The sequence below is a fragment of the Lonchura striata genome, chromosome 2 (genome assembly GCF_046129695.1).
Source record: "Lonchura striata isolate bLonStr1 chromosome 2, bLonStr1.mat, whole genome shotgun sequence".
NCBI lineage: Eukaryota > Metazoa > Chordata > Aves > Passeriformes > Estrildidae > Lonchura > Lonchura striata.
In genome coordinates, this window is record NC_134604.1 from 75,517,823 (window position 1) to 75,542,538 (window position 24,716).

The following is a 24,716-nucleotide window of genomic DNA, read 5'->3' on the forward strand; positions in this document are numbered from 1 at the left end:
GTGTTTAAAAACCATCTGTTTTACAGGAGAAGGCAGCAGCACACAGTGTAATACACCACAGGCTGTCAGTTTTGTATTTACTAGACAACGCCAGTCTAATTTTAATGATAAGCTATTCTGGTTGAAGCTAGACAGATCAGCTTCCCCCAGCTTCCTGCAGGTGTGGCAGTTTGGAGAAAATCTCCCAGGGTTTGACAAACTAACAGAGTTGTTAATATCTTCCAGAAACCTCACAGAGAAAAAGAAGGAGAAAGAGAAGAAGGAGAAAGAGGAAGAGAGAGGATCTCTGCCTTCATTACCAGCTCTGGCAGGAAAATAGGATCTTGAGCTCCTAAAACTGTGGCAACTCTTGCTTGGGATCTATACTTTTTGGTTTATAGCAGCAACACTGTGTCTCATTTAGGCCCTCAGGGGCATGAAAGGTAATAATCCCTGTAACAGTGTGAAAGTGCATGTCAAAGCTAACAGGGAATCACTTTATTTGCCTAAAAAGCAAAGTTCATACCTTTTTACAAATAGGTAGTAAGTCAATAGCATGATTCAGGCCACCTATTTTTCCTGAATCCTAGAGAAGATCTACATGTTGTCCATGTTGGAAAGCACAAGAGGCTAGGCTTCAGAAAACTGAAGCACTTGCTCACATAATCAAAACCACTAGCTCACTATTCAACTGTACCAGCCAGCTTTTTTCCAAGATTAAACCTGAGCTGGAGGAGGGATGTAGTCAGTTCCCAAAAGCATAAGGACAAACCTATACTAGGATTGCTTTCCTCCCCTCTTTACATCCTCCAACACAATCCAAGGACACCTTGCAGATTCAAACGTACCTGAAAGCCCTTATCCCTTCCCCAAAGCATGCAACCAACACCTTTAGTTTTTCACTAAGACACCACTCTGGTGAGCTGCATCACAGCCCTACATTAATTCAGACACTCTGGTGGAAACAGAGGTGTGGGCAGTGCAGACTGTAGGTGTAGATTGTATGAAAACTCTGTGGGACTATACCCTATAGGGCAGTCCAGTCTTCCCTTTCATAACACTATGTATGTTCAGGACATTTAAAACAAATTAATCATGCCATTCTTAAAGAAAATGGTCTTGCTTAAGCTATGTTGCAGTTTAGTGATGGAAGTGGAGGAGCCTAAATTGCTTTTCAGCGTCTGGTGCTTAGGGTAAAACTGTCAAGCTCAAAGCAAGTTCACACATCCTAATACAGTCTAGGAGCACAAAATACACAATTCATAATGAATAAACAGCATCAGAGCAGTGTGGAAGAGGCACATCTTAAAGATCTAGACTTTGTTCATGTAGCAAGCTTGGAGTGATAGAATAGTGCACTCTACCACAAGTGACTAGTTACATAAAACTTATATGTGAAACTTTACCAGGCTATGTGTTAAAGAAGGTATGAATTGAAAATGTGGGTTGTATACAATGTAAAGAGAAAGAGTATTAAATTAACTACTTCTAGTCTGACTCATTATTAATACTTAGTGTTATATCACTACTATGTATCATTGTACATACACATTAGTAATCTAACACTGAATAAAATCATATATATCAGTTAAGAACTTTAAATTAAATCAACATCTCAACCATGAATATGAGTGTTTTCTTTTTTAAATGAAGAAGTTTAATGCAGTTCAGGCAGAGAAAGTTGAACAGTAAAACACAACAGGGAAATAGTGTATTAATTATGTATTTACAATCTATGATGCTTACTATATCAAAACATTAGATTTGAAAACACAATAAAGGGCTGATATAAATGAACAAGTTGTGGTGCAACAGTTTCACCCATCTCACTTGATTTATAGTAGCTGCTTGTGTAGATGCTCTTAGCTTATGCTGAAGAACTCTAGCTAGCTTAGCCTTGTCTCATTAACTTTGAACACAGTAGGAACTTTTTTCATGTATCTGAACTTTCCCGTGACACCTAACTTGCAGGTTAATGCACACTGAAACATCATAGACATACTTACAAAAGCCTACCCAGATTTGAAAACATGAACATTATTTTAACTTATCCTGATTGAAAGAAGATGTTTATCTGGGAAAAATAATCAAACCATATGACCATATGAATGTGAAAAAAAAACCAAAAAAGTGAAAATATGCTGCACATATTTACCAAGTGATATCTTGGTAAGAACAATGCTCTAAAACTGCTAAAACTCCTTCACCTTATGAAGTTGTCTCCAAGGACCCAACAGGGCAGGATGCTGTCTAGAGGGACAAACTTGAGAGGTGAGCCCACAAGAATCTAATGAATTTCAGTGTGTCTAAATACAAGATGCTACACCTGAGTTGGTACAGTCCCAGATATGAGTAGAGATTGGGAGAATATGTGATTGAGAGCATCCCTGTGGAGAAGGTTTTGGTGGCTATCATGGATGAAAAGCTGAACATGAGCCAACAGTGTGTGCTCACAGCCCAGAAGGCAAACCACAACCTGGGCTGCATCAAAAGAAGTGTGGCCATCAGCAAGGGGATTTTCCCCCAGCTTTGCTCTTGTGACACCGTACTCTGTACAGGTCTGGGGTCATCAGCAGGAGAAAGATGTGGACCCATTTATTGCTGGCCCAGGGAAAGGCCATGAAGATGATTAGAGGGATGAAGCACCTCTTTTATGAAAACAGATTGAGAGAGTTATGGTTGTTCAACCTGAAGAAAAGGAGGAAGAAACCCCATTGTTTCTTCACAGTGCCTTAAGGGGTTAGCATTCTATAATGTATATAGGCTCAGTACATTAAATAGCTCATTGTTTTTATAATTGTTTAATAATTTATTTAGACAATCAGCTAGTTATCTTCTATACTGATCTCTACAGCTTCACTTTCTTCTCCCAAAAATGCAGTCTCTTTCTTTTTTCTGCCGAACTACTGCACCTGAAAGTTTCCAGTATATGGCACCTTCCTCTTAGTATCCCTCAATCAAGATGCAAACCATCTTCAGATCATATTTTGAAAGGATATTCTGTCTGCAATAATCTTAAACTGGCATCTATTAACTACCCAGAGAAGTTTTAAATTTTCCCAACAAAGCTATATTATTAAAAAGATGATTTAGAACTAAGCTAATTATATTTTAAATATGCATTATTACTACACATTATACATTATTACACTACTTCCAGTTATGATACCAAAAAATATTTTTAGAAGACAACTGCACTTCAGTGTTACCTCTGTAGAACATTTCTGTAGCTGTTCCTTTAAGTAAAATGGACATGGACCAAATAAAAATATTTATGTCTAAGAAGAACCTCACAAAAACATTTTATATATGACTAGGATAGGAAAAATGAGCAGGACTTGGAAGAATAACAGCAACAAGAGATATCACTATCAGAAATAAAATTAAATGTAGACAGGAACATCAAACAAGAATGTTGTATTATAAATAACCATGTCCCTAACTGAATTCATAAATCAGACTTTACTTATCTATAATCTCTCTCTTGAGCATTGTAGATATAGCATCGGCTGCCTCACTACAGCCCTGACTGGCATTTGATCCCTGGGACAGTCCAGTCAGCCTTGAAGCAATGCATTCTTCCTCGCATTAATCCACACCCTGGACCAGATTGAGGCTTCATTTCTACTCTAAGCCATATCTCTTCCCAGGCTGCTTTCAAATGACTTTCCCAGTTCACCTCAAGAAAAATTTTGAGACTGTGCATTCTGCAGGGTTCCTTGGCAATTGTCATGCAGCCAGCGCAGTCCACCCTGGCACCGGCCCATTAAGGCTCCAGTCGTGCCTCCAAGGTCTGCCCCTGTCGGCATTTCATCTTCAGCTCCCACTTCAGCCCAACTGCCTCTGCCAGTTCCATGAGCCTTGAAGGTCACTTGGTCAATAAAAAGATCAAAAGTGAATAATGAAGCCTAAATGTACAAAAAGGCAGCGGAAGAAAGAAATACAATTGTATGGCAGGAAATAACTGACACAACTTTTGCCAGAGAAGTGGTTATTATGTCAGTTATAGCTAATAAGTAGACAGCTGCCTTTATTACTTACAGATTTCTTATGCATAATGTTTCTTAGCTGGTACTTTCCTTATCCATCTGCAAAAGAAAATAAGTAAACAACTTGATTTCATTTTTTTCATCTCTCACTTCTATTAACGATCTTTTTTTTGCCTTGAAAATTGCAGTATTGGCCAAAAATATTAATTCTAAGTGCTCTTGCAAATTCCTGGCTTCTCTGAGTTCCATATCTGACTGCCCTTTCTTAGCTCAAATATAAACTATCTGTCTTTCAGAGAAACTATATATGTACACTGAACTGTATGCTGTGATACCTTGAATGCCTAGCCATCAATACATTCAGGCACCCCCCACTAAACTGTTCAAAACTTCTCTGTTTCTTAGCATTTTGAGGAATGTTAGTTTCAAATTTCCTATAACTGTCAACTATTGTTGAAATACAACTAATTAAAAAATGAATTATATAAATAAAGGAAGGCTGGTGCTCAACAGAGTTGAAGAAAATTCAAACCCAAAGATTTGTCTCCAGTTGTGCACTATTTTAAAAACAAACACTGACATGCCTTCTTTACAATAAAAAAAGCCTTTGGTGTAAAGTTATTTGAACTAATTGAACCACAACTTTAATAATACTACACCTATAAATCAATTAATCAAATTAAAATTACATTTAATTAAATGTGAAAAAAAATTCTGATTTTATTAGAGTGAAGTGGTGAAGTGCTATAAAGTCAGAATAGAAACAATTATCAAGCTAGTAAGTAAAAATGAAGTAAGGAAAAAAGAGAATTATAAGATGGAAGAAAGGATTAAATATACTACATCTAGGTTCATTAGTTCTTACTTTAAATGTATAAATACCGTATGTACAGATTTAAAACAATAATTGCCCCTTTATACAAAAAAATCTGTGTGCAAAAGCTATGCAACCTCTGTCCTTTTTTAAAGACTCCTCCCTACAGTCCTGCCTAATCTGCAAAATCATTGGAATGAAAGCTCAAAGAATACATGGAACTCCTGAAGCAAGAGGACAGAAAGATGCTGAGAGGTCTGGAGCATCTTTCTTATTAGGAGACACTGCTGAATCTGGGCCTGTTTAGTTGAGAGAATACTGAGAGGGGATCTCATCAATGCACAGGAATATCTCAAAGGTGTGTGCCAAGAGGATGGTGCCAGACTCTTTTTAGTTGTTCTCAGTGACAGGATGAGGAGCAATGGCCATAAACTAAAACACAGGACTTTTCACCTCAAATGAGGAATAACTTCTTTACATGAGGGTGGCAGAGCACTGGAACAGGCTGCCAAGGGGGGCCACAGAGACCCTCTCTGAAGACAGTCAAAACCCACCTGGACACATTTCTGTGTAACCTGCTCTAGGTGACCCGGCCTTGTCAGGGGGGTTGATCTAGATGGTCTCCAGAGGTTCTTTTCAACCCTAAAAGTTCTGTGCTTTTGTGATTCTGATGTAACAGAAGGTAATAAATATTAAATCAAGGTATTAGGTTTTGAGGAATGTTTTCAGCAGAAGTCATATGAAGAGCAAGACATGTCAATGGAAGAATTTCACAAACAAATGTAGAGTGTGGCAGTTTTGTCATCAAATCTTATAATATTGTAGAAAAGAAAAAAGGATGTACAACAAGACTTCAAATCTCTTCGTTTTGTCAAACCAAGTGCAAATGAGAAAAAGAGAAACCATAATAGATGCATACTTCAGTTACATGTATCAAGAAAGAAATCCAGCATCAGGATTCCCCTGTGTATTATCACATTTTATGACACTTGGAGATTCTATGACTTTTGGGGGATTCTATTGAATTTTATTATGAAGTTAACTTAGCCATTTGCTCTCCTAAATAAAGTTGCACCTGTGTTTTGTGTATCTTCCCCATAACAGAAGAGAAAGATGCACTTTCCCGGTGTGTTCGATTATTATTAACAAACATATGTGTGATCAGTTGTGATTAACAAATGTATTCAGTGATCAGCTTTCTGCATTTTTTCATAAAGTAATGTAATGAGAAAGGCTTCCAGCAATTAAAGTACTTCATCATTAGTAGTTGGTTTTAAATAAATGAACACAGGAATAAGCTCTTCATGCAACTGAATACTTAGGGCTGGACACAATCTCGAAGTGAAGTGGAAGAATTATTTAACGAAGCTAAGTGTCCATTAAGGACACTTTGACAGCAAGAATGTGGATATTTGCTAAATATGTAAAATAAATCTTCACCTGTTCACATTCTATGCAACAGATGACTTTGCTCTGAAAGACTGAGTATTATGTCAGTGAAAATAAAACAGAGTGGTCATCTGCAGCTATATTACTATATTTTTCAAAATATTTTTATGCCTAAACACAAGTAGAAAAAGAATTTTTAAAAATATTGCTTTATTAGTGGAAAGTTTTGAAATGCTATTTGAGACAACAAACATCAAGAATATTTGAGCCAAACAAATTGCCATATCAGAGAACTGCACGAGTTAATCCCATGAAAAAGTGTGTGTAGGATTAAAGCAAGATTGCACCAAGTTATTTGACAAGTGAACAAGAGTGAACTGAGCTTGGAACTCGAGTAACGTATTTTCTGTCTGGGCCTCAACATCCATGACTGCTGAGTGCTCATTCAGAAAATTTATGACAAAAGACTAATTCAGCCCTCTTACAGTCACTTTTGATAGATGAATAGGTTTTATTCTGACACAGCCATTAAAATCATCTTGGAAAATTGAAAAAAAGAGTGCTTTTGACTGTCATATAGACAGTTGTTCCCTGATAGCTCCAATTCCAATTTGCAAACATCTTTATTGCAGACCTTCAGTTTCCTTGCCATTTCATTTTCAAGATTAATTAACAAACACACATAATGAGTGCATAATTAACAGATGCATTTGCTTTTATGTTACTGTAGATATGAAACTTGAGAAGAAAACCATAAGCTTATTGTAAATGTTATGGAACAAAAGGGTAAGCACATACTTAAATGTCAAAAAATTATTCTCAGTGTGTCTCAAGGCAGTTTTAAATGCCTGGTTTTGTTAATGTGATTAATGCACTACCTTTGAAAAGATATTCACAGACAAAAAGTGTGGCAATAAATTTGGTTACAAATATCTGGAAATATTTCTGTTCTTGATTTCCATTAACTCTTCCTATAATCCCTGACAAAATATTTGTCCTTTAAAGGTTCCAAAATGCAGATTCTGTAGTTTCATCAGAGTTTAAATTGGGACATTTTCATATTTTTCACATTTGGGACATATTCATATTGTAAAGTTAATCTGTTAAATTAAAATGAAACCCCACACAGTCTGTGTATTAAACAGATGGAAAATGTTTTTCTTCACATCTAGCACTCGCAATTGTACCTTAGCATGCTTGCACTGCATTACAGGAGCATTTCATTGAAGGATCATTACAACTGCAGCCTTCTGGACTCTCTTTGCTGTTTATCTACTTTACAATGCAGGTGAAAGCATTCTGACTAGACAGAAAGGAGCTCTACCAAAAAAAACATAAAAAGAGGTACATCCTGTGCCATTGGGACAGTTTTCCTGTTTTTATTTCCTGATAAAAAAGGATAATTGTATTTTTTGCAATTGCATTTCATTAGTCACTGTTGTTTATCTTCAATCCTAGCACATTTTTGCATAATGCTACCAAGGCTACCATTCTTATTTTGGTTAAGTAATACAAAATTTGGAGACCTGTTCCCTGTTTGAATTAAGGATAAGTTTCCAATTTATGCAGTTTATCAAGAAAATTATGGGTTTAAATCTTATCCAACAGTGTGCTTTGAGCAGCTCTAAGGTGATAAAGTTATATTCTCTTAATTCATGAAGTGTTTCAAGGCATTGAAATTAAAATACTTAGTAAGAAGAATTTATTTTTCCAAAATGAAATATTTAGATAATATTCTAAATAAGGGAGATAGAAAAGAACTTTTCTGAAATAGCAAATTAATATGACGATATATGGTCAATGTCAGTGCTCAATACTTAACTCAGCAAGGAGTCACACTTTGGAGTAGTCAAAATAATTTACTAATTTAAACTAATTTAAATAATAACATTAAATACCTATTTTCAGAATGAGTTGTTCTGTCTTCAATATATGTCATATTTTAAATTAAGAGTTTTAACATACTGTTTCTTTAGAATATTTATCTCCATTAAAACCAGAAAGAGCTCAGTAACTTGAAAATGAAATTAATGTTTTCATAAGACAAAAAGAAAGTGTAGATTAGTCAGATTATCATAGTTATTAGTCAGATTAGCATACTTAACACATTTCAAAAAGAAAAGGGAGGAAACACTGCAGTTTTACGTGTGAGAAATGTATTTCCCACAGCTGTTGGGAGAAACATTTAGTATTAAACATTTAAAAAATCCTGTCTTATTTATCTTAGATATTATATTTTCATTGTCACATCACAGTGTTGAAATCAAAAAATTTCCATTCACATTTTTTAAATAGTGGTAATTATAAAATTAGTATTTTTATAGTTATATACTTGGACAGAAACCATGCCAGATATTTTAAATAATATTTTTAATAATACAGTTCAATTCTAGGATCAAAGATTAAGGCAGACATAACTAAAATAATCCTTCATTTTCTTTTTCTTTGTTCTCACAATAAATATTCTGCTACTGCTACCTCAGGATAAATGTCATAGTTAGTCAAATAAATATATAAGGGATTTAAATGTAATAAATTGAAAAACAATATCATGAAACCAGCCCAATGTGCAAATACTGCTGCAGCTTTTGTGGCAAGTCTTATTTAATTATGGACTGACTGTTAAAATTAGGATAGTGACAAACAACAACCAATTCACCACAGCAGCACCTAATTCCTCATGATCCATTCCTTTCATTCCATTTGCTTTGGTCTGAGAACTCGCCTGAGCACCCAAGCAAATATCTCTCCTTCCCCTATCACCACTAGAGCAGCGAGGGCTCTTTGGCAAATGGCAACAGAGCTTTTCCTCCCAAGGCGTGTCAGAGCAGTGATGCAGCCATGCAGGCGGCAATCCCACTGTGAGCCCCAGGAGTCCAGCATCTCCCAGCTGCACGTCTGGGAAAGCATTAGGCACCTTCATGGCCCTTATGGTTGCCACTGGGCAACCATTTTTGCTATCACAGATGCAGAAAAGGAGACTTCAATGTGTTCCAAGAGTTCTTTTGGTGAGAGACTAGGACTGCAAATTGACCTGGAGAACTACAAAATGCAGTCAAAAGCAGTCAGAAGCAGTCACAGACAATGCAGTCAATGCATTAATTTATGCATTTTAGCTTTATGATTTCAAGACAGCATAATGAACTGGCAGCAAAGTTTTTCTGCATTTAATACTTTCAGATGTTTGCAAAATGACTGCAGTCATTTGTTTACAGTGAAGAGAGGAGGACTGCAGGAGCACCAGTCAGTAGTATAACAACTGAAATATTTGCCACAATTGGTTGTGTGGTAAGAGCAGATATTAATCAATATTTCAGGAGACAAGTCCTAACATAAAAAAAAAGATTGAGTACAGGTCTTTGTCACAACAACAAAGGCATAGCCATGACCAGGGACTGTACATTTACTGTATAATAGACAGGTAATAAGTGGTTATTCCTGGGAGGAGCAATCTGGGAGCATAGAAACACACTGTACCTCTGTATAGCAATTAATTCAACTAGAGTCTGGTTAAATTGATGTGCTGTTCTTTCCTGACTACTGCTGATACTGACTGCTTTAAACTGTTCTAAGGAAAAGACAAAGGACCATTTATAGTTAACCACCTATGGAAATGAATGCTGTGAAATAATGAAATTAATTGCTGAATTCCCACATTTCACTTCTTAGATTTCAATAGCACCTTCTCTTGAAGATATCATGAGCTATGTAAGAATTTGTAGCTATCATCAACAGATCTTATTCTCATATAAAAGCAGAGCTATTTACCATTATGATTTCCTCCTGGAAATACTCCCTGCAGGAGGATAAACATATGGTAAATGTGAAAAAGCTAATTGCCTATATATTGGCTGTAAAAGTTAATTAGCTGCATAGTCTTCCATATATTGGTATTTTAACAATTTACCTTCAGATGTCAAAACTGATGCTTTCATTTTCCTAGGTCTGTTACCTCAAAATTAGCTTTCAAGAAATTCAATGCAATAAACAGATCTTTCTGTCCAGAGACTACATGCACCTTACAGAGCAGTTCTTTTGTCAGTCATCCCAGTGGAAAGCCTTGAGATTCTTGCCATCTGATGTGAATGGGCAGTCAAAAGCTAACCTGGAAAAATTGTTTTTTAAGCCAAGTCAGTTGCCTGAAGAAATTGTTTCTCTAGCCATATAACCATAGGAGCTCAAGAAGAAAAGGGACAAAAATAGTGTCAGACATGATTTGTGTGGCTCTAATCTGCCAAGAAGCCATATCTTAGTTCTCATATTCTGTTGTTATGACTACTTGTGCTGAAGTTTAAATTAGTCTTGTATCCGGTCTTTGAGCAAGCACCAAAACATGGAGTGTGTGGGAGAGAGGAGAGTTTCAGCTCCGAAGACCCCCTAGGACAGTGCATCAAAGGCCAAACTGAGAAATCGAACTCAACTTTCATCAAAGATGAAACTTAATTTATAATAAAATTTATAGAAGTTAGTAGGAGCTCCCTTAATAATTTCTTCAACTTCACATGCATGGTTTTTATACTATTGATAGATGCTTCTGCAGTTACTTTTCAAATGTTACTTTTCATCATCCCATCAGAATCTGAAACTTCAAAGACTGAGCATCTTTTCCATTCCATTAGATGCCTTAGTTATCATGAAACTGAGAAAAATAAATGACTATCAGTAAATTACTATCACTGACTACCCATCTCTTAACACCACTGCCTCTAGTCTGACTTAACTGACTAGCAATTGCATGATGAGCACTTTCTACAGATTTTAATTCCTTCTTTCTATGCAGATTATTCCCAAAGAAACAGTAAAATTTTCTAAAGCACGTTAACTCTGTTTATTTCTGCATATTTGAAACTATTCTCATTAGATCTTATATTCAATTCCAGTAAGCTTTTAAGGAATTTACATAGCTGAGAAAATATTTTTTTACTGCTTCATTGGCAAATCTGAAGTAGTGTAAAATGATGTTTTGATAGTTAAAAAAAGCACTGACCTATTTGTTCCATATTTGCTTGTCTTTGACAAAGACAGGCTGGACTATAAACAATTGAATAAGAAGACAAACATGGACCAGCATCAAGAAAGGCTTATTCTTCTTAAATCAGTATTAGGCAAATTTAAATGCCCAGGTGCAAAATTAAGAGTTGGCCACCCCTACAAGCACTTACAGCTGTGCACTACTTTCTCTGCATCTGAAGGTTTCACCATCAAGTTGACTTTGCAGCAGCAGCAGCACTTTAGATCCCTGCAAGCCCGATGAATAAGCTGTGCTTTAAACATCTTGTACATATCTTGTACACAGACCTTACCAAAGGCAAATTATTTTCTTTTAAAAATTCAGAGGATGAATTCACCCACTAGCTTACCAAACAGATGTAGGTGATCTCCTCTTTCAAACTAGAGTGGCAAACCCACATCTGAAAGCTACTATTAAAGCATCAAGAGACAAACTAGTTTCCATTCTATGCGATGATGCTATGGCAGTACAGAATATAAAGTTGAAGAGGCTGTGGCAGTTAAAGAATATAAAGTTCCAGGGGCCAGAAAACAAGAGATGTTTCTTCACATCTTCACTGTGAAACGATGCTCTGATTTCTTTTTATCTGAGCAGGGAATGGAGTCAAGGCTTTTTATTTTGTGGTTGAATAGTTAATTATTTTGTGAATAAAAGTCCTGAAAAGTGGAAAATATGCCATGTTCTCCTGATCCTTTATCAGCTCACCGGAGTCTTTCAGTCTGCCAAAAAGAATTCTAGTTAGGACCTTTACAAAAAATTGATTAAAAAACCAAACCAAAACAAAAAATGCAAGTCCCTATACCCTGAGATGCTGTATGTAAACACAAAGCCCCTAACTTTCAGTAGAAGCTACCTGTACTACAGATGGGCTGAGGGAACCTGTTAGTCATTCTCTTATTAATTGCTCCTCACAAATGCATTTGGAGGAGCCTCCAAAACACTAAAAGCCACAGTGGTTAGATTAGCCTGTAGTTGTATGTGTCAATGCTTTTTTTAAGAGACAGGGGATGGTTCTATCTTTCCCATGAGTGATGTAAAAGATCTTGTGGGTTTGCAGGTCAGTCTGGCCATCTCCAACATGAAGGAAGGCTCTCCTTCTACTGCCTGGATGAAGTCCTCAGGTACTATCAGTAGAGAGTTGTGACTGATGTTAGAGTCTCAAGAGAAGCTTTTTAGCACCTCAGAGGAGATGAACAAGTTTATCAATCTCTCCTCAGCTGGTATGCATTTACAGAGTGTTACTGAGCCCCATTACCAAATCAAGCAGGCAAACAGGGCAGGTAGCCTCAAGACTATCTAAAAGCCCACTGTCAAAAATCATAGAGGTTACTAGACTGGGCAGAATGGAATAGAGATGCAGATCAGAAATGTTGCCTGAAGAAACCAGAAGCAGTGTCGTAAGGGAGTTATTAGTAAGCATTTATACATTTTTTTTGTTTTCCTGGAACATAACTGAAGTTAGTAATAGATACAGCCAGACTAGTGCTTGGACACTTTGACACTGTGAACTTCAGAAAGCTTCCACTGGATTCTGGGTCTGGTATTTATTTCCATGCCTCTAGGTCTGAGTACAATGGACCTATTAATTCTTGCTGGTTTTGCATATTATGGATAAACATGATCTTATTATAAACTGCAATTTATTTAGTTTAGCTGTCTTTCCAGAGTGGAGGCTAATCTTTGCTTTTGATATGCTTTCCCTGTTTATGCTTGTACATGCTATGTGAGTTGGACAGTACGACTGTAGAGTACTTGAGTTATTGAAAGGCATATTGAAATACTGTCATCCCAAGTCATCCAGCTGTAAATCTTAAAATATAACTTGTATTTATGTTGAGGAACACTTGCATATTCTTACATCTGAGAGCTTTAATTACTGTAGTATTATTACTTGCCCTGTTGCCTTTTTGACTCCTATTTGTTGTTTTGTTGGTAGACAGCAGTGAAATTGTTAGCAGCATTGAACAGAAGTTCCTAATGCCTGCATCCCATAATCACAAAAAGAAACCTATTTAGATCTAATTCTCTTCTTTATTCTCTTTCTGCCTATCGTGTATTTCAAAGCAGCTATGTTTTCCAAAGACATATGTAAGTACAATGGCAGCAATATTGATCCTCTGTTCCAAATTCTTAAGTACCATAATCGTTCTATGAAATATATTTGGGTAGAAAAAAACCTCTGCCACCCACAGTTTGATTTGGACAGGTAGTCTGGGATTGTTTTGCAGTTCAAGATGAAAAAAAAATAATATCTAAAATAGCAACATTTCATGGATGTCTGAATAAAACACTCTTGTTCTAAAAATAAAATGTGCATATGCAGACTGCACAAAAAGAATAAAGAAAAACATGATTTCAATTCTTGTTGGGTTGACAAACTAAAAATAAGTCACTCTCAAGCTGAAATTGCTTAACTATTAGTTAGGGGTAAAATCAATGCTGGACTGAGAGTAGCAAAGCCCAAGAAACTCAGAACTAATTTGTTTTCCAGAGTTTAGAAAAATGGAAAACTGAAATAAGGTACAGCTTATCATAGGTACAAATTTGGTTTTAAATTTTTTTATTATTTTCTTTTTACTGTGATGCACAACTTTTCCACTCTATATTAAACCTGCTAACTTTAGAAGCTTGCAGAATTATTATGGCATACTACAGTTTTTTAAAAATTTTATTAATACTTTTTGAAGTAACTTTTTGGACAATAAAGTGGTATCCACTGATACCACTAGGGCTCTGTTTGGAAATATAAAACTGTCACATATAGAAACAAACAACTTTCTTGTTGGTGTACTGGTTTATAATTCCTTCTATTTATATCTTTGTTAAAAATTAATTCTATTTGCCCGTAGAAAAATGAAAATAAAATTCCTAGGTTCCTATGAGATTACACATTTCACATGAAGGGGATCAAGCTGTGCTTTGCACTTTTCTTATTGAAGAGTTTTAGCAGTTCATACAGTTAGGACCTTTTTTTCCAACAATTTTTCCAAAGCCAGCTACTGGTACTGAGACTGAATTTTGCAATTCATTGTGGCCCACTGCTGATGCAAGTTTGTGTGGCTTATTGGTTGTTCCCTGTGTTAAACATACTTGGTCATCCTGATTTTTTCCCAGCTCCTTCAAATCATGATGTGATGTATTTACTACTGTATATTTCTTTTTTTTTTTTTAATTGTATGAGTTGTAATGAATAGGGAATTCATAAAACTAAAATAATAGACATAGGAAAGAAGGAAAGTAAGTTTGATTTTAAAGGTCAATTGTATGGTCATTTCAATTTTCAATAATGTGTCTTAATTTTGAGTTTTTGATTCAAATCTTGAAAGGAATGAAGATTTTGTATTGATTTTGTTATTTCTGAAGGACAGTGAGTTTATAGGAAGTTTAAGTTCAGCAGCAAGACCATTACTCTTTAAACAATTTAACACAGATGCACAAAAAATCATAGTTGAATAAAATGTTAGCTCCCAGTTTTGTTCACTTCTACCTAAAGGCAATGAATGAGAAGATAAATTGACAAAGTTTTATGAATATTTCCTGATGAGTATGTTCTATTAAACCATAAAATTATTTCAATATAGATATTTTTCTTGTTTGTCTTTAGAAAGGAGGATATTGCTACATACTGAACTCAGAATTCAGATAATTTCTAGCTGCTGTAAAGATTTGGTTTATTTTATTTAAAGAGTAAACTGTGTTTACCCCTTGGAAGATGGGTTTTGTCAAAGAATTTTCAATTATTCAAAATCTATTCCAAATGGGGGAAAAACAAAGATTTAAAATTATGCTAAGATTACTTTTCTGTATGTATTATCCCCATACATTACAAGAAAAAAAGAATATCATTTCTTTAGTATAGAGTGGAAGTTTTTAATGATGTTTTCTGCTTTCTAAAGATAGAATCAGGCTAATCAGCTTGCTGAAGTTTAATTTATAATCTGGCGATGTCCATTTTGCATATTTGGATACTATTTGCATAAACAATGTAGCTCCTATTATCAGTTTTTCCCAAAAGATTACAAAAATACTAATTAATATAATTTACATGAGGATATAGTTACCTGAGTGTATTTTCTAATTTTTTCCCTTTTTTAACCATAGTGAAATGCATTTTTCTTTTTTTTTTTTAAAGGTTCACACTGTACCCTCACAGAATTGTGTCCTAATAAGCATTGTTGTTTGAAGTTTTTGAAGAAAGGGCTCACTTCCCTCAAAATGGATTATTCTACAATTATATTCCCTGGATATTGACTGATATGAGGCACCCATTCAGATGAAAATGAAATCTTGGAGTCATAAGCACTCTTGGCACTATAAATAGCCTCTTTTGGTCTTATATTCTCACATACTCATAACTGAGAAATTTCTGGAACATGTTAACCCCACTGCTGTGTTTGCCTTTGAAAACTGAATTTCTTTTTTTTTTTTTTTTTAATTTCATTTTTGTGTTTCTGGATATTTCTATATTCATGTTTTTCAAAAGGAAGTGCAAGGCTATATTAAAATTTGTGTGAGTGAAAAAGCGGGGTTTGATAGATTTAAATCCCTGGTGATTGACAGGTACCATCTTCACATTCAGCATCACTGCAGACAGTGAGCTGGAGGGTTTCAGAGAGAGTGAAAACAAAGATCATACCCAAAGGATTGCTTCTCCCAGTACTAGGAATAATAACCCTGAGTTTTGTCCTCAGGCAACACACATGAAAACAAAAACAAAAACAGAAATAAAAAGAAGTACATAAATTATTTACAACTATTAAACATTAAAATAGCAAAGGGTGTTTTTTTTCCAGGGGATTTGATGTGCCAATAAAATAGCAAAAAAAGGAATAATAGCCTACTTTGCTGTATACTCCTATTGACATCCAAATTAAAGGGAAAATGGAAAGGGCAGAATTTCTATAGATTGTCTGTATGTAGTTACTTGAGTTTAAAATGTGGATGCAAATTAATATGACTCAATTTTTCTGTTACATGTGGTGCAACCTTTTTCCATTGGTACACAGGTCACATTTTTTTGTGGGTTTATGGGCTCTCTCACTGCTTTCTCAGGTGTAATAGAATCGCTATGTCTGAATAAATAACTTCTCCTGATTTTTGGTGGTCTGTATCTCACAGACATGAAGCAACTAGCAATTTTATCCAGCTGCAGAGATGGAACAGTTAGTGCACAGGGCTAAGCTGAATCCAGCACTGTTTGCAGTGGCACCAGGTATACACACCTTAGTGTCAAGTTTCCTGGTTTTGCCCACCTGGAAAAGATCTCACAGTTCTGTTATTTTTGGGTCAGACCTTCTGTACTGTACTGTACATCCTTGTGGTTACTGTGATGATCTGGGGCTGGCCCCTGAGATTCTGCAAAGATGCTGGAGCAGACTGATGAGACAACTTTCCTAATGCCAGCAGAAGGAGGGTTTTCTAAGGATGTGAAAAGAAGGCAAACATGCATGTCTGTCTTATCTTTCCTTAAAGGAAACTTATTCTTTAGACAATGTACTTTTTTGCCCAGTCTAGTTCATATGGCATTCTGGACAATTAAGCATGAATCATCTCAAGTCTTTGACTTTTTTATTGCCTTTAAAAACATCAAAAGTGTTTTCCTGTACAGCTTTTACCAACCTCTAGTTTGTAGTTTCTGTTGCTTTCCTGAAAATTCCATGGGCTCCCTCCAATACCATGTACAGTACCATGGCATTTCAGTCTTGGTCCTTCAGAGGTGCTCTACCCTTCTAACTGTTTCTTCTTCCCTTGCCCCAGATTTTCACTGACTGCTTCCTTTTGCTGGCATTTTTTCAGAAGAGAAGTAAGGACACAAATTTTCAGCAGGAACAGGTGGCTGAATAAATAGGTATGCTGCATTGTTTCTGATGGACTAATACTCAGAGGGGTAGGACGTGATGGAAGAATGATCAGGTTTTGGCAATTATGTGGCAAATAAACTGGTTTTCTAGTTAATAATTTTTCCATGTGGAATTGTGGAATAGCTCCATGTTTATAAAGAAGCCATTATCTTGTCTTATTGATGTAATTTAGTAATGATTTTTCATTTAGTTTAATGTTGAATGAAAAAAGCTAAAATTGCTTTGGTTTAGAATAAATAGAGATTGGTTTATTGGGATAAAATTGCAGCATGGATTTTAAGCTGTCCTAAGATTGGCTTTATTAATAAGCAATGCCTTTTCATGCAGCAGATATATTTTACATTCATCTGTTGTGTAAAGACTGATCTCTGGAGAATTGTCTCGGCTTGCTTATTGGTCTGCCACTTGTGTCTGAAGTAGTGTCGTGATTTCAGCCAAGGACAGAGTGAATTCTTTGCAGTAGCTGTCAGGGGGCAGAGGCTGGAGCTGTGTGGGAATGGCCAAGACCCTACAGTTATTTGGTACCACCTCATGTCATTTCCAGGGGCTGGGGAAAGGCACTTTCCCTCCCTTCCAAGAAGAGCATTACTTCCTGTTGAAGCAAGTGGGGTGAACAGAGTGGTGGGATAATGCTGGTCCTGACTGGAGGGAGTGGTTTGGGTGCTGTGGCTGTGGTAGGGTCCAGCTCCACACTCTTTCATTTGCACACATTTGTTATTAATATTGTTGCTGTTACTGTTTTCCTATCTTATCTCTGTTTCCAGTAAACTCTTCTTATTTCAACCTATGATCTTTGCAGTTTGTGTTTCCAGCAGGAGAGGAAGCGAGTGGTGGCTTGTGGTTTTTCTTAGCAGGACTACTGAATTGGAGAATGCCATTCCTAACCCACAAGTACTATCTGTGAAGCTTCAGCCTGGACTACAAGGACAAAAAACCAAAGCATTTGAAGCCAGAAAAAGAGGATGACTAGTATACTGTCAAATATATTATTTGACAACAGGGCAGGGCAGAATAAGGACAACAGGGGAGAATAAGGGCAACAGGGCAGAATAAGTTTCATCTTCAGTAAGATTGATAGTTTCCTGTTATTTTTAACTGTGGTTTTAGCCATGGCTTAGTTTATTAGAAATTTAAATTTTTGGTCCTTTTCTACATTATATGCTAAAATAAAGCACCAAAAGGAAGATTCCTGCATTTGTCATGATTTTTAAATAATATTATTCAAAAAAATAAACAATCAACCAAGGAAAAAACACAAAAACAACAATGAAAGTATTCAACCAAATCACAGCCCCATGACTCCTTGGAGGAACTGCAGATGCCTTAGTCATGTAGTTTTAGGGTTTTTTTAAATGCTAAATTATAATGCTTTCTGAGTTTTGTCCTGTTTTGAGCCTTAACTTGCTGCAGGATAGTACATAGCAGCACAGTAACCAAGACCTTCAGTCAGTTGTCTAAAACTCCCCCTGACAATCCTGATGTTGTCAGATATTCCTGGGAATTTGTCATTGACCGTGTTGGTTGGACTGCAAATACTCTCAAGAGTGCAAATCCATTATGCCAGCAAATAATTCTCTGCTTTTGAGCGTGGACAGTAGAGTCATGAGAGTCCCTGAGCAGCAGTTGCAAGGAGAATTTCTAGAAGGCTTTGAGATACTGAAACTCCTAGGGATGAAACAGGAACTATGTGTCAGAAAGTCAGGAAAAATGCTTTGGTCCTTGAATGAGAAGCATGGTCAAAAGCAAGAACAATAGCGTTAATTTCACATTTTATACTGCCTTAATTTTAATTTAATTTGCTCAAAAAAAGAATAAAAGAACAAATGGAAAATTCAAATGAATTGTATAAAACTTGAAGACTGCTTAGAACATAAGAAATAATGTAAGCTTTTCAAACACATCTATTAAATATTTTTTCAAGGGAAAAAGACAAAAGAAATACAGAATTCATTTTTGAGTAGTCTTCTAGTCTTAAATACATGAAGTACTCATTAGTACTTTATTTCCTTATATCAATGTGATAATTTCATGCATGTACTGTGTGGCATATACACATGCATTTACTTGGAATTTAGGCAGAAATTGTGTTGTCAACTTGTTGAAAAGTTATTTACTACGACTTGGTGTGTGTTGGGGAGGCTGCAAGTGTGGCAGCCAGAGTGAACCTTGAGCTTTAGAAAAATCATTGGTACATTTGATTTACAAAGTTTGAGAGGCTTTACTTGGTGTAATGAGATGGTTTAATAATGTATGTTTGCAATTATAAGCATGAAAAACATAGCTTGGTGTTTCCAGGTTTCCTATTTGTCCCAATGACAAATCAAGTCCTTGGTTTTACTCATTACAGATCCTGTGCATTTTTACAGAATTTGCATTATGCAAGTAGGTCACCAACAACCTCAAAATTTCTGTGCTGTTTGAATCCTGTTGTGTGAACAGAAAATGGAAATTCATTTGAAGATATGTGATTTGCTAAAGGGATTTGGAAAATCATGAAATAATACTGAACGTTTTTGCTGTACTGCATCCTTTCTTTATTCTTTCTCTCCATTACTGAAATAAGCTTGAGTGGTCAACATGGTAAATTATCTGGATCAGCTAATATTCAATTTCTGTTAATTAAACTACTTCATAACTTTACCTGCTGATTTTTATTAAAGTCAGGTCATATTTTTCATTGTTGCTTTATTAACATTCTGTCTCCCCATTTACTAGATCAACTCTGAACTGTCAGTAAAAGGAAGTATTTCAAACTATCCTGGTTATATCTTTTAAATCCCCCCAGTCCATTTAACTGCATCCACAATGTATTTTACGTCAATAAGTGACAGTCTTTACAACTTCACAGTAAAGTCAAGGATTAAAAGTTACATGGATATGAAGTAAAGTAATTTGAAATATTGTTCTGTTATGGCAAGAATGAGTTACTGGTGTTTCTCTCAAGGGTTTGCTTCTGTGTGTTGTCTTATGCCACCAATGTATTTTTACATTATGTACTGCCCAGTGAGTTGTTTCCTCTTATCTTCTTATTACTGACTGAAATATAGAAAGTGCTGAGTTAAAAATTTAGCATGTCAGACTGTATCAGGTATATGAATAGACTCTCTGTTGGTTTTGTTGTACTAACCATATATTTGAACACCAAATTTTAAGAATATGATAAAGAAATCCCAGCCTCAAAAAGTATTGAATTGTCTGGAAAAATTGTTGTCTCAAAAATCAGAGAACCTGATGCTGACCAGGTGGTTCAAGTTTGTCTCCTCTCTGCAGACAAAAGGGAAGTGCTGCTATTTAGGATAATAAGGAGTAGGTGTGGAAAGATGTATAACAAGTTTTCTGATTTGGGATTGCTGATCTCTCTAAAAATTCAGCTACTGGATTGCCTTGAAAAACCATATTTAATAAATTGATTAATCTGATAAAATCTGTTTTGTAAAGCATAAGTGCTCTATCTTTTAACCTATTTAACTATTATCTTTGACTCTGAAAAGGTTGGTATGTTAATACAACCTGGTACTGCAGGCTGCAGCCACCGAGATTACAGCTGAAACATAAATTTTAAGGAATTCAGAGATTTTAGAGGAGCTAGGATTTTAGTTAGAAATAAGCCTTACTAGAGTTAATTAAAATAATAATAATAAATGAGTAGGCCTAGATGAAGTAAGGAGTTAGTAGTTAACTAATAATTGATTGCTTGTCAGTGCAATGTTTAGTTAGCTGGGTTTATAATGAAGAATATAGAAACTGACAAATAGCTTTTAGGAACATAAGACAATTGTGGGCCTCCTCTGTTCTGAAACCAATTGAAGACAAGGAATGGGAGTTCTACCAAGAGTTCATTTGTCATATTTGCATTGAAAAGGTAGAAAGGTCAGAACAAGGAAGACTTCATTGACTTCCTCATTTTGGGACCCCTCCCCATGAAAGGGACCACCGACCCATTTCAAGGAACAAACTACGAATGCTTATTAGCTTTTGGAGTAATTAGCATAAGAAGCGGGGAATGGGATGTACCAAAATTATGAATATGTATTTGTATTTTGTGTATTCAATACTTGTATGGATAAAAAGACTCTGTAATCACCTGGAAGGTGCGGTGTGTATTCGGGAGCTATCTCACACGCTGCCTGGCATCGAATAAACATACACTTTCTAACTTTATACTGTTAGAGAGTTTTTGTCCGTCACAGTTGGATATCGGTACTAGATCAATATCCATATTTTTCAATAAATCACAGCAGGGACAGATGGTAAATTATCTGAATCATCTGTGGGGAAAAGTTTAGGGAGGGAGTGTATCTATGTCAAGTGGATGCTCCCTTTGCCACCACCGAGGGGAGGAGAAGAAAACATGATACAAAGCTGGGTGGGAAAAGGAATTGTTCCCTCTCCCATTAGAATGGCTACTGGCTGTCATGTTTTGCTACTGCTTGGCATTTGTTGACAAAAGAGGAGCTTGGACTTGCTGGCTGTGTATGGAAATCCAGCTTACTTTAATTAGGATGAATTCCCTTAGGTGGGGCATATGCATGAGTCTGTATATTCATTCAAGTTTTCCTGGGCAGAAGAGTGGGATGCAGGCCCACCATCTGCTATCTTAGTAGCCCTTTGCCTTGTTTTTGCATTGTTGGGTTTCCATCACTTCTTTTTTCCAAAACATGATATAAATTTTGTGACATTATGGAACTGTAGGAGGACATCAGCTGGGAGAGCAACCTATGCTGCTCATCCACAGAGTAGAAAGAGCATGAAAGTGAATGGGGTGAAAGTAATGAAAACACCTTCAAATAATCTTCACCTTGAAGCAGAGTGAGATATATGATTATATCCTCAGGAAAGATGAAAAAGAGACATTTAAGAAAGATTTAAATAGTCATACCTAGCAGAATTTGTCCAAATTCTCTAAAGTGTACACTGTATGAAGAAAATAAAAACCATATCTTGTAAAAGACTTTAAAAACTGGGGCATTTCCCAGAACCATACTATGTGTGCCAGGCAAAAGTATGAGAAAGGACAATGAACCCTTTTTTTGCATGATAACCACTTTGTATCATGCTGGATTGAACAGGTACAAAAAGCAATGCCAAGAATGCTCTGCTGCTGGGCTAATCTTTTAATGTCACTGATGCTCTCACCTGCTCACTGTGAGCGTGTCAGAAGACTTTACTGCATCAGGGAGAGACAAGGGGTTTACATCCACCCTGACAGAGCACATGTATAGGAGAAATTCTGTTTTCTGTCTGTAAAGAGGACTACTACCACTGGCAGTTTCTGCCACAGCTCATTTATATGCAAATAAAGGCTTAAAAAAACTGAAAGCAGGAAGAGTGTTGCCAATGTAAAATTTACAGTCTGTGTCTCTGTATCACAGAGATGGGATGTAATCATTGACACTTGTTCCTGTGTTGGAACACTGAATGATTTTTAAGTTGGAATTTGGTGTTCTAAACCACCTCAGGTGAGTTATAAAATTGAGCTGATTTAATACTAGGTACTTTTGTTCGATGCTTTAAATAGGTAAATATTTGTCAGTAAAACTGTCCTTTTCCAGCATCTGCAGAAATATTCTGTGACTCAAATGGCATTATTCTACCACCCACATAATATTTTTTTTTTCTCAGAGGTCACAGAGATTAAGATGATAAAAGCATATTCTAGTAGTAAATATGTTGGAGGAGCATTTCTATTGCATGGATCCTTAAAGTTGAATCAAAAGATCATCTATCTTAAGCACTTTTTTCCAAAGAAGATTATCTCCTTCTTTGTTTTTTTGTTGGTTTTTTTTTTTTTTTTATGAAGGTCTAGTAAAGAAAAGGATTGATTCATCCTGTATAGTATTACTTCTGAGGAATAAATATTTTTTCTCCATTTTCCTCTTGTAATCCAAGGTTTTGATCTCTTGCTGTGAATATTCATTTTATATATTTTCAATTGTAATAGTGAAATGAATATTGTTATTAGTCTGTCAACATTTCATTTCATCAGCATACTCCTTAGTGACAAGTAGCATCTTGAATGAATTTAAGACAGTTTTAAAATAATTTTTTCTTCCTGAAAATTTTTTTAAGCTGATGTTGATGAAACAGATGTGCTCTGTACCTTATGTTTTGTGGCATTCACAGAATACCGTATATAAGAAAACCAGAAAAGGAGATAACTCTGATACAATGAAGGGTGACCCTCCAGGAGGAATATTACTTCCACATACACTACATGCAGTGTTTTTCTTCAAAAGTACAAGATCAGATAACAGTCACTGGGAGCTTTATACAATGAAAGACTTATCAGTTTATATCTTGTGGGATGATTTAGGTGAAAATGTCTGGCTTCACTCATCAGCTAAAATCACTAATATTCTGGATTTGACTCTTTGGATATTAAGATGCATTTTGTGACTTAAAGCAAAATGGAAATATATGGGGTCACAGTCTGGGGTTGTAGAATTGGTCATTAATGTTTTGTAAACAATCATTTAAACTGCAGTCACTGTCTTCCTATTTAGATACTTTGTAAGCATCATCCTCCCCTGTTGAGCCTAAATATCCTAATTCCTTTGGAAAGTAACTATCCTGTAAAAATTCCCAAGTGCTAATTCTTTATCCAAGATTTGCTAGCTGCAGAATTTCTCACCTACTGCTAAAATAATACCTTCATAAATATTTCCCTGGTAAACGGCTGATGGTTATTTTACTTTGAGAATATTTTTGCAGTGATCACTGTCAGGAGAGATAGGGTCTGATTAACACTGGTCACCTTTGCCAGCTGGATCTTTAATCACAGGCTCTGCAATAAAGAGAGAAATGTAATCAATAAAATTGCAGATACTATGAAGAAATATAGGTAGGGACTAAAATTCTATTGATAACATCTGGTGACTATTTCTCATCAAGACTTTAGGCTGTTATCTTCTTTACCTGTAGCACTACCTAGCAGAACTGAGCGGCCAATTATTAATAAACATTGTAAAGAAAAAAAGATCTAATGAAGTAGATGCTCTAAGCTATGTTTCTTAAAACTTACTTTTATTTACTTGATGTATCTTTTTTTCCTGTATGTATTTCTTCTGCTTCTTACCGTGGGTAGACAAATGAGTTATGCACACTAATTTGAAATTTGCACCATTCCTCACTATAACTTTATTGTAACTTAACAATTCAGGTAGCTACATTACTTAAAGCCTTTCTAGAAAGTGATCAATTACTTTCATTTAACAAAAATATTGTATATTTGTTTTGCTTTTCTATTAATTAATAATATTTTTATCCTGTTACTATACATAAACCTTATATAAAACCACAATTCCCTACAATTTATAAAATCATCTAACTTCCCTATGTTTTCTTAAGCCTAAAATTTCTTTTTCCTCCCTCATTTTTTTTAAGTCTTGGAGAAAAGAAACCCCATTCCCAAACAACAACAACAAAATCAAATCAAACTCCCATGTACTAAATGAAGTAAATTAGATTTTGACTTTCAACTCTTATTTCTTTTCATAGAAGTTGCATGCAGCTGTCAAGAATATTCAGGGAAAGAAAAATGGACACATGTAAGTTTGACTTCTTTATTAGCAAAAAATTTAGTAATAAATCTCTCTAAGTAACAAATGCCTGGACCCAGATCATAATACAAAGTTCGTAATACAAATTTAATTTAATGCATCATATATAGAATA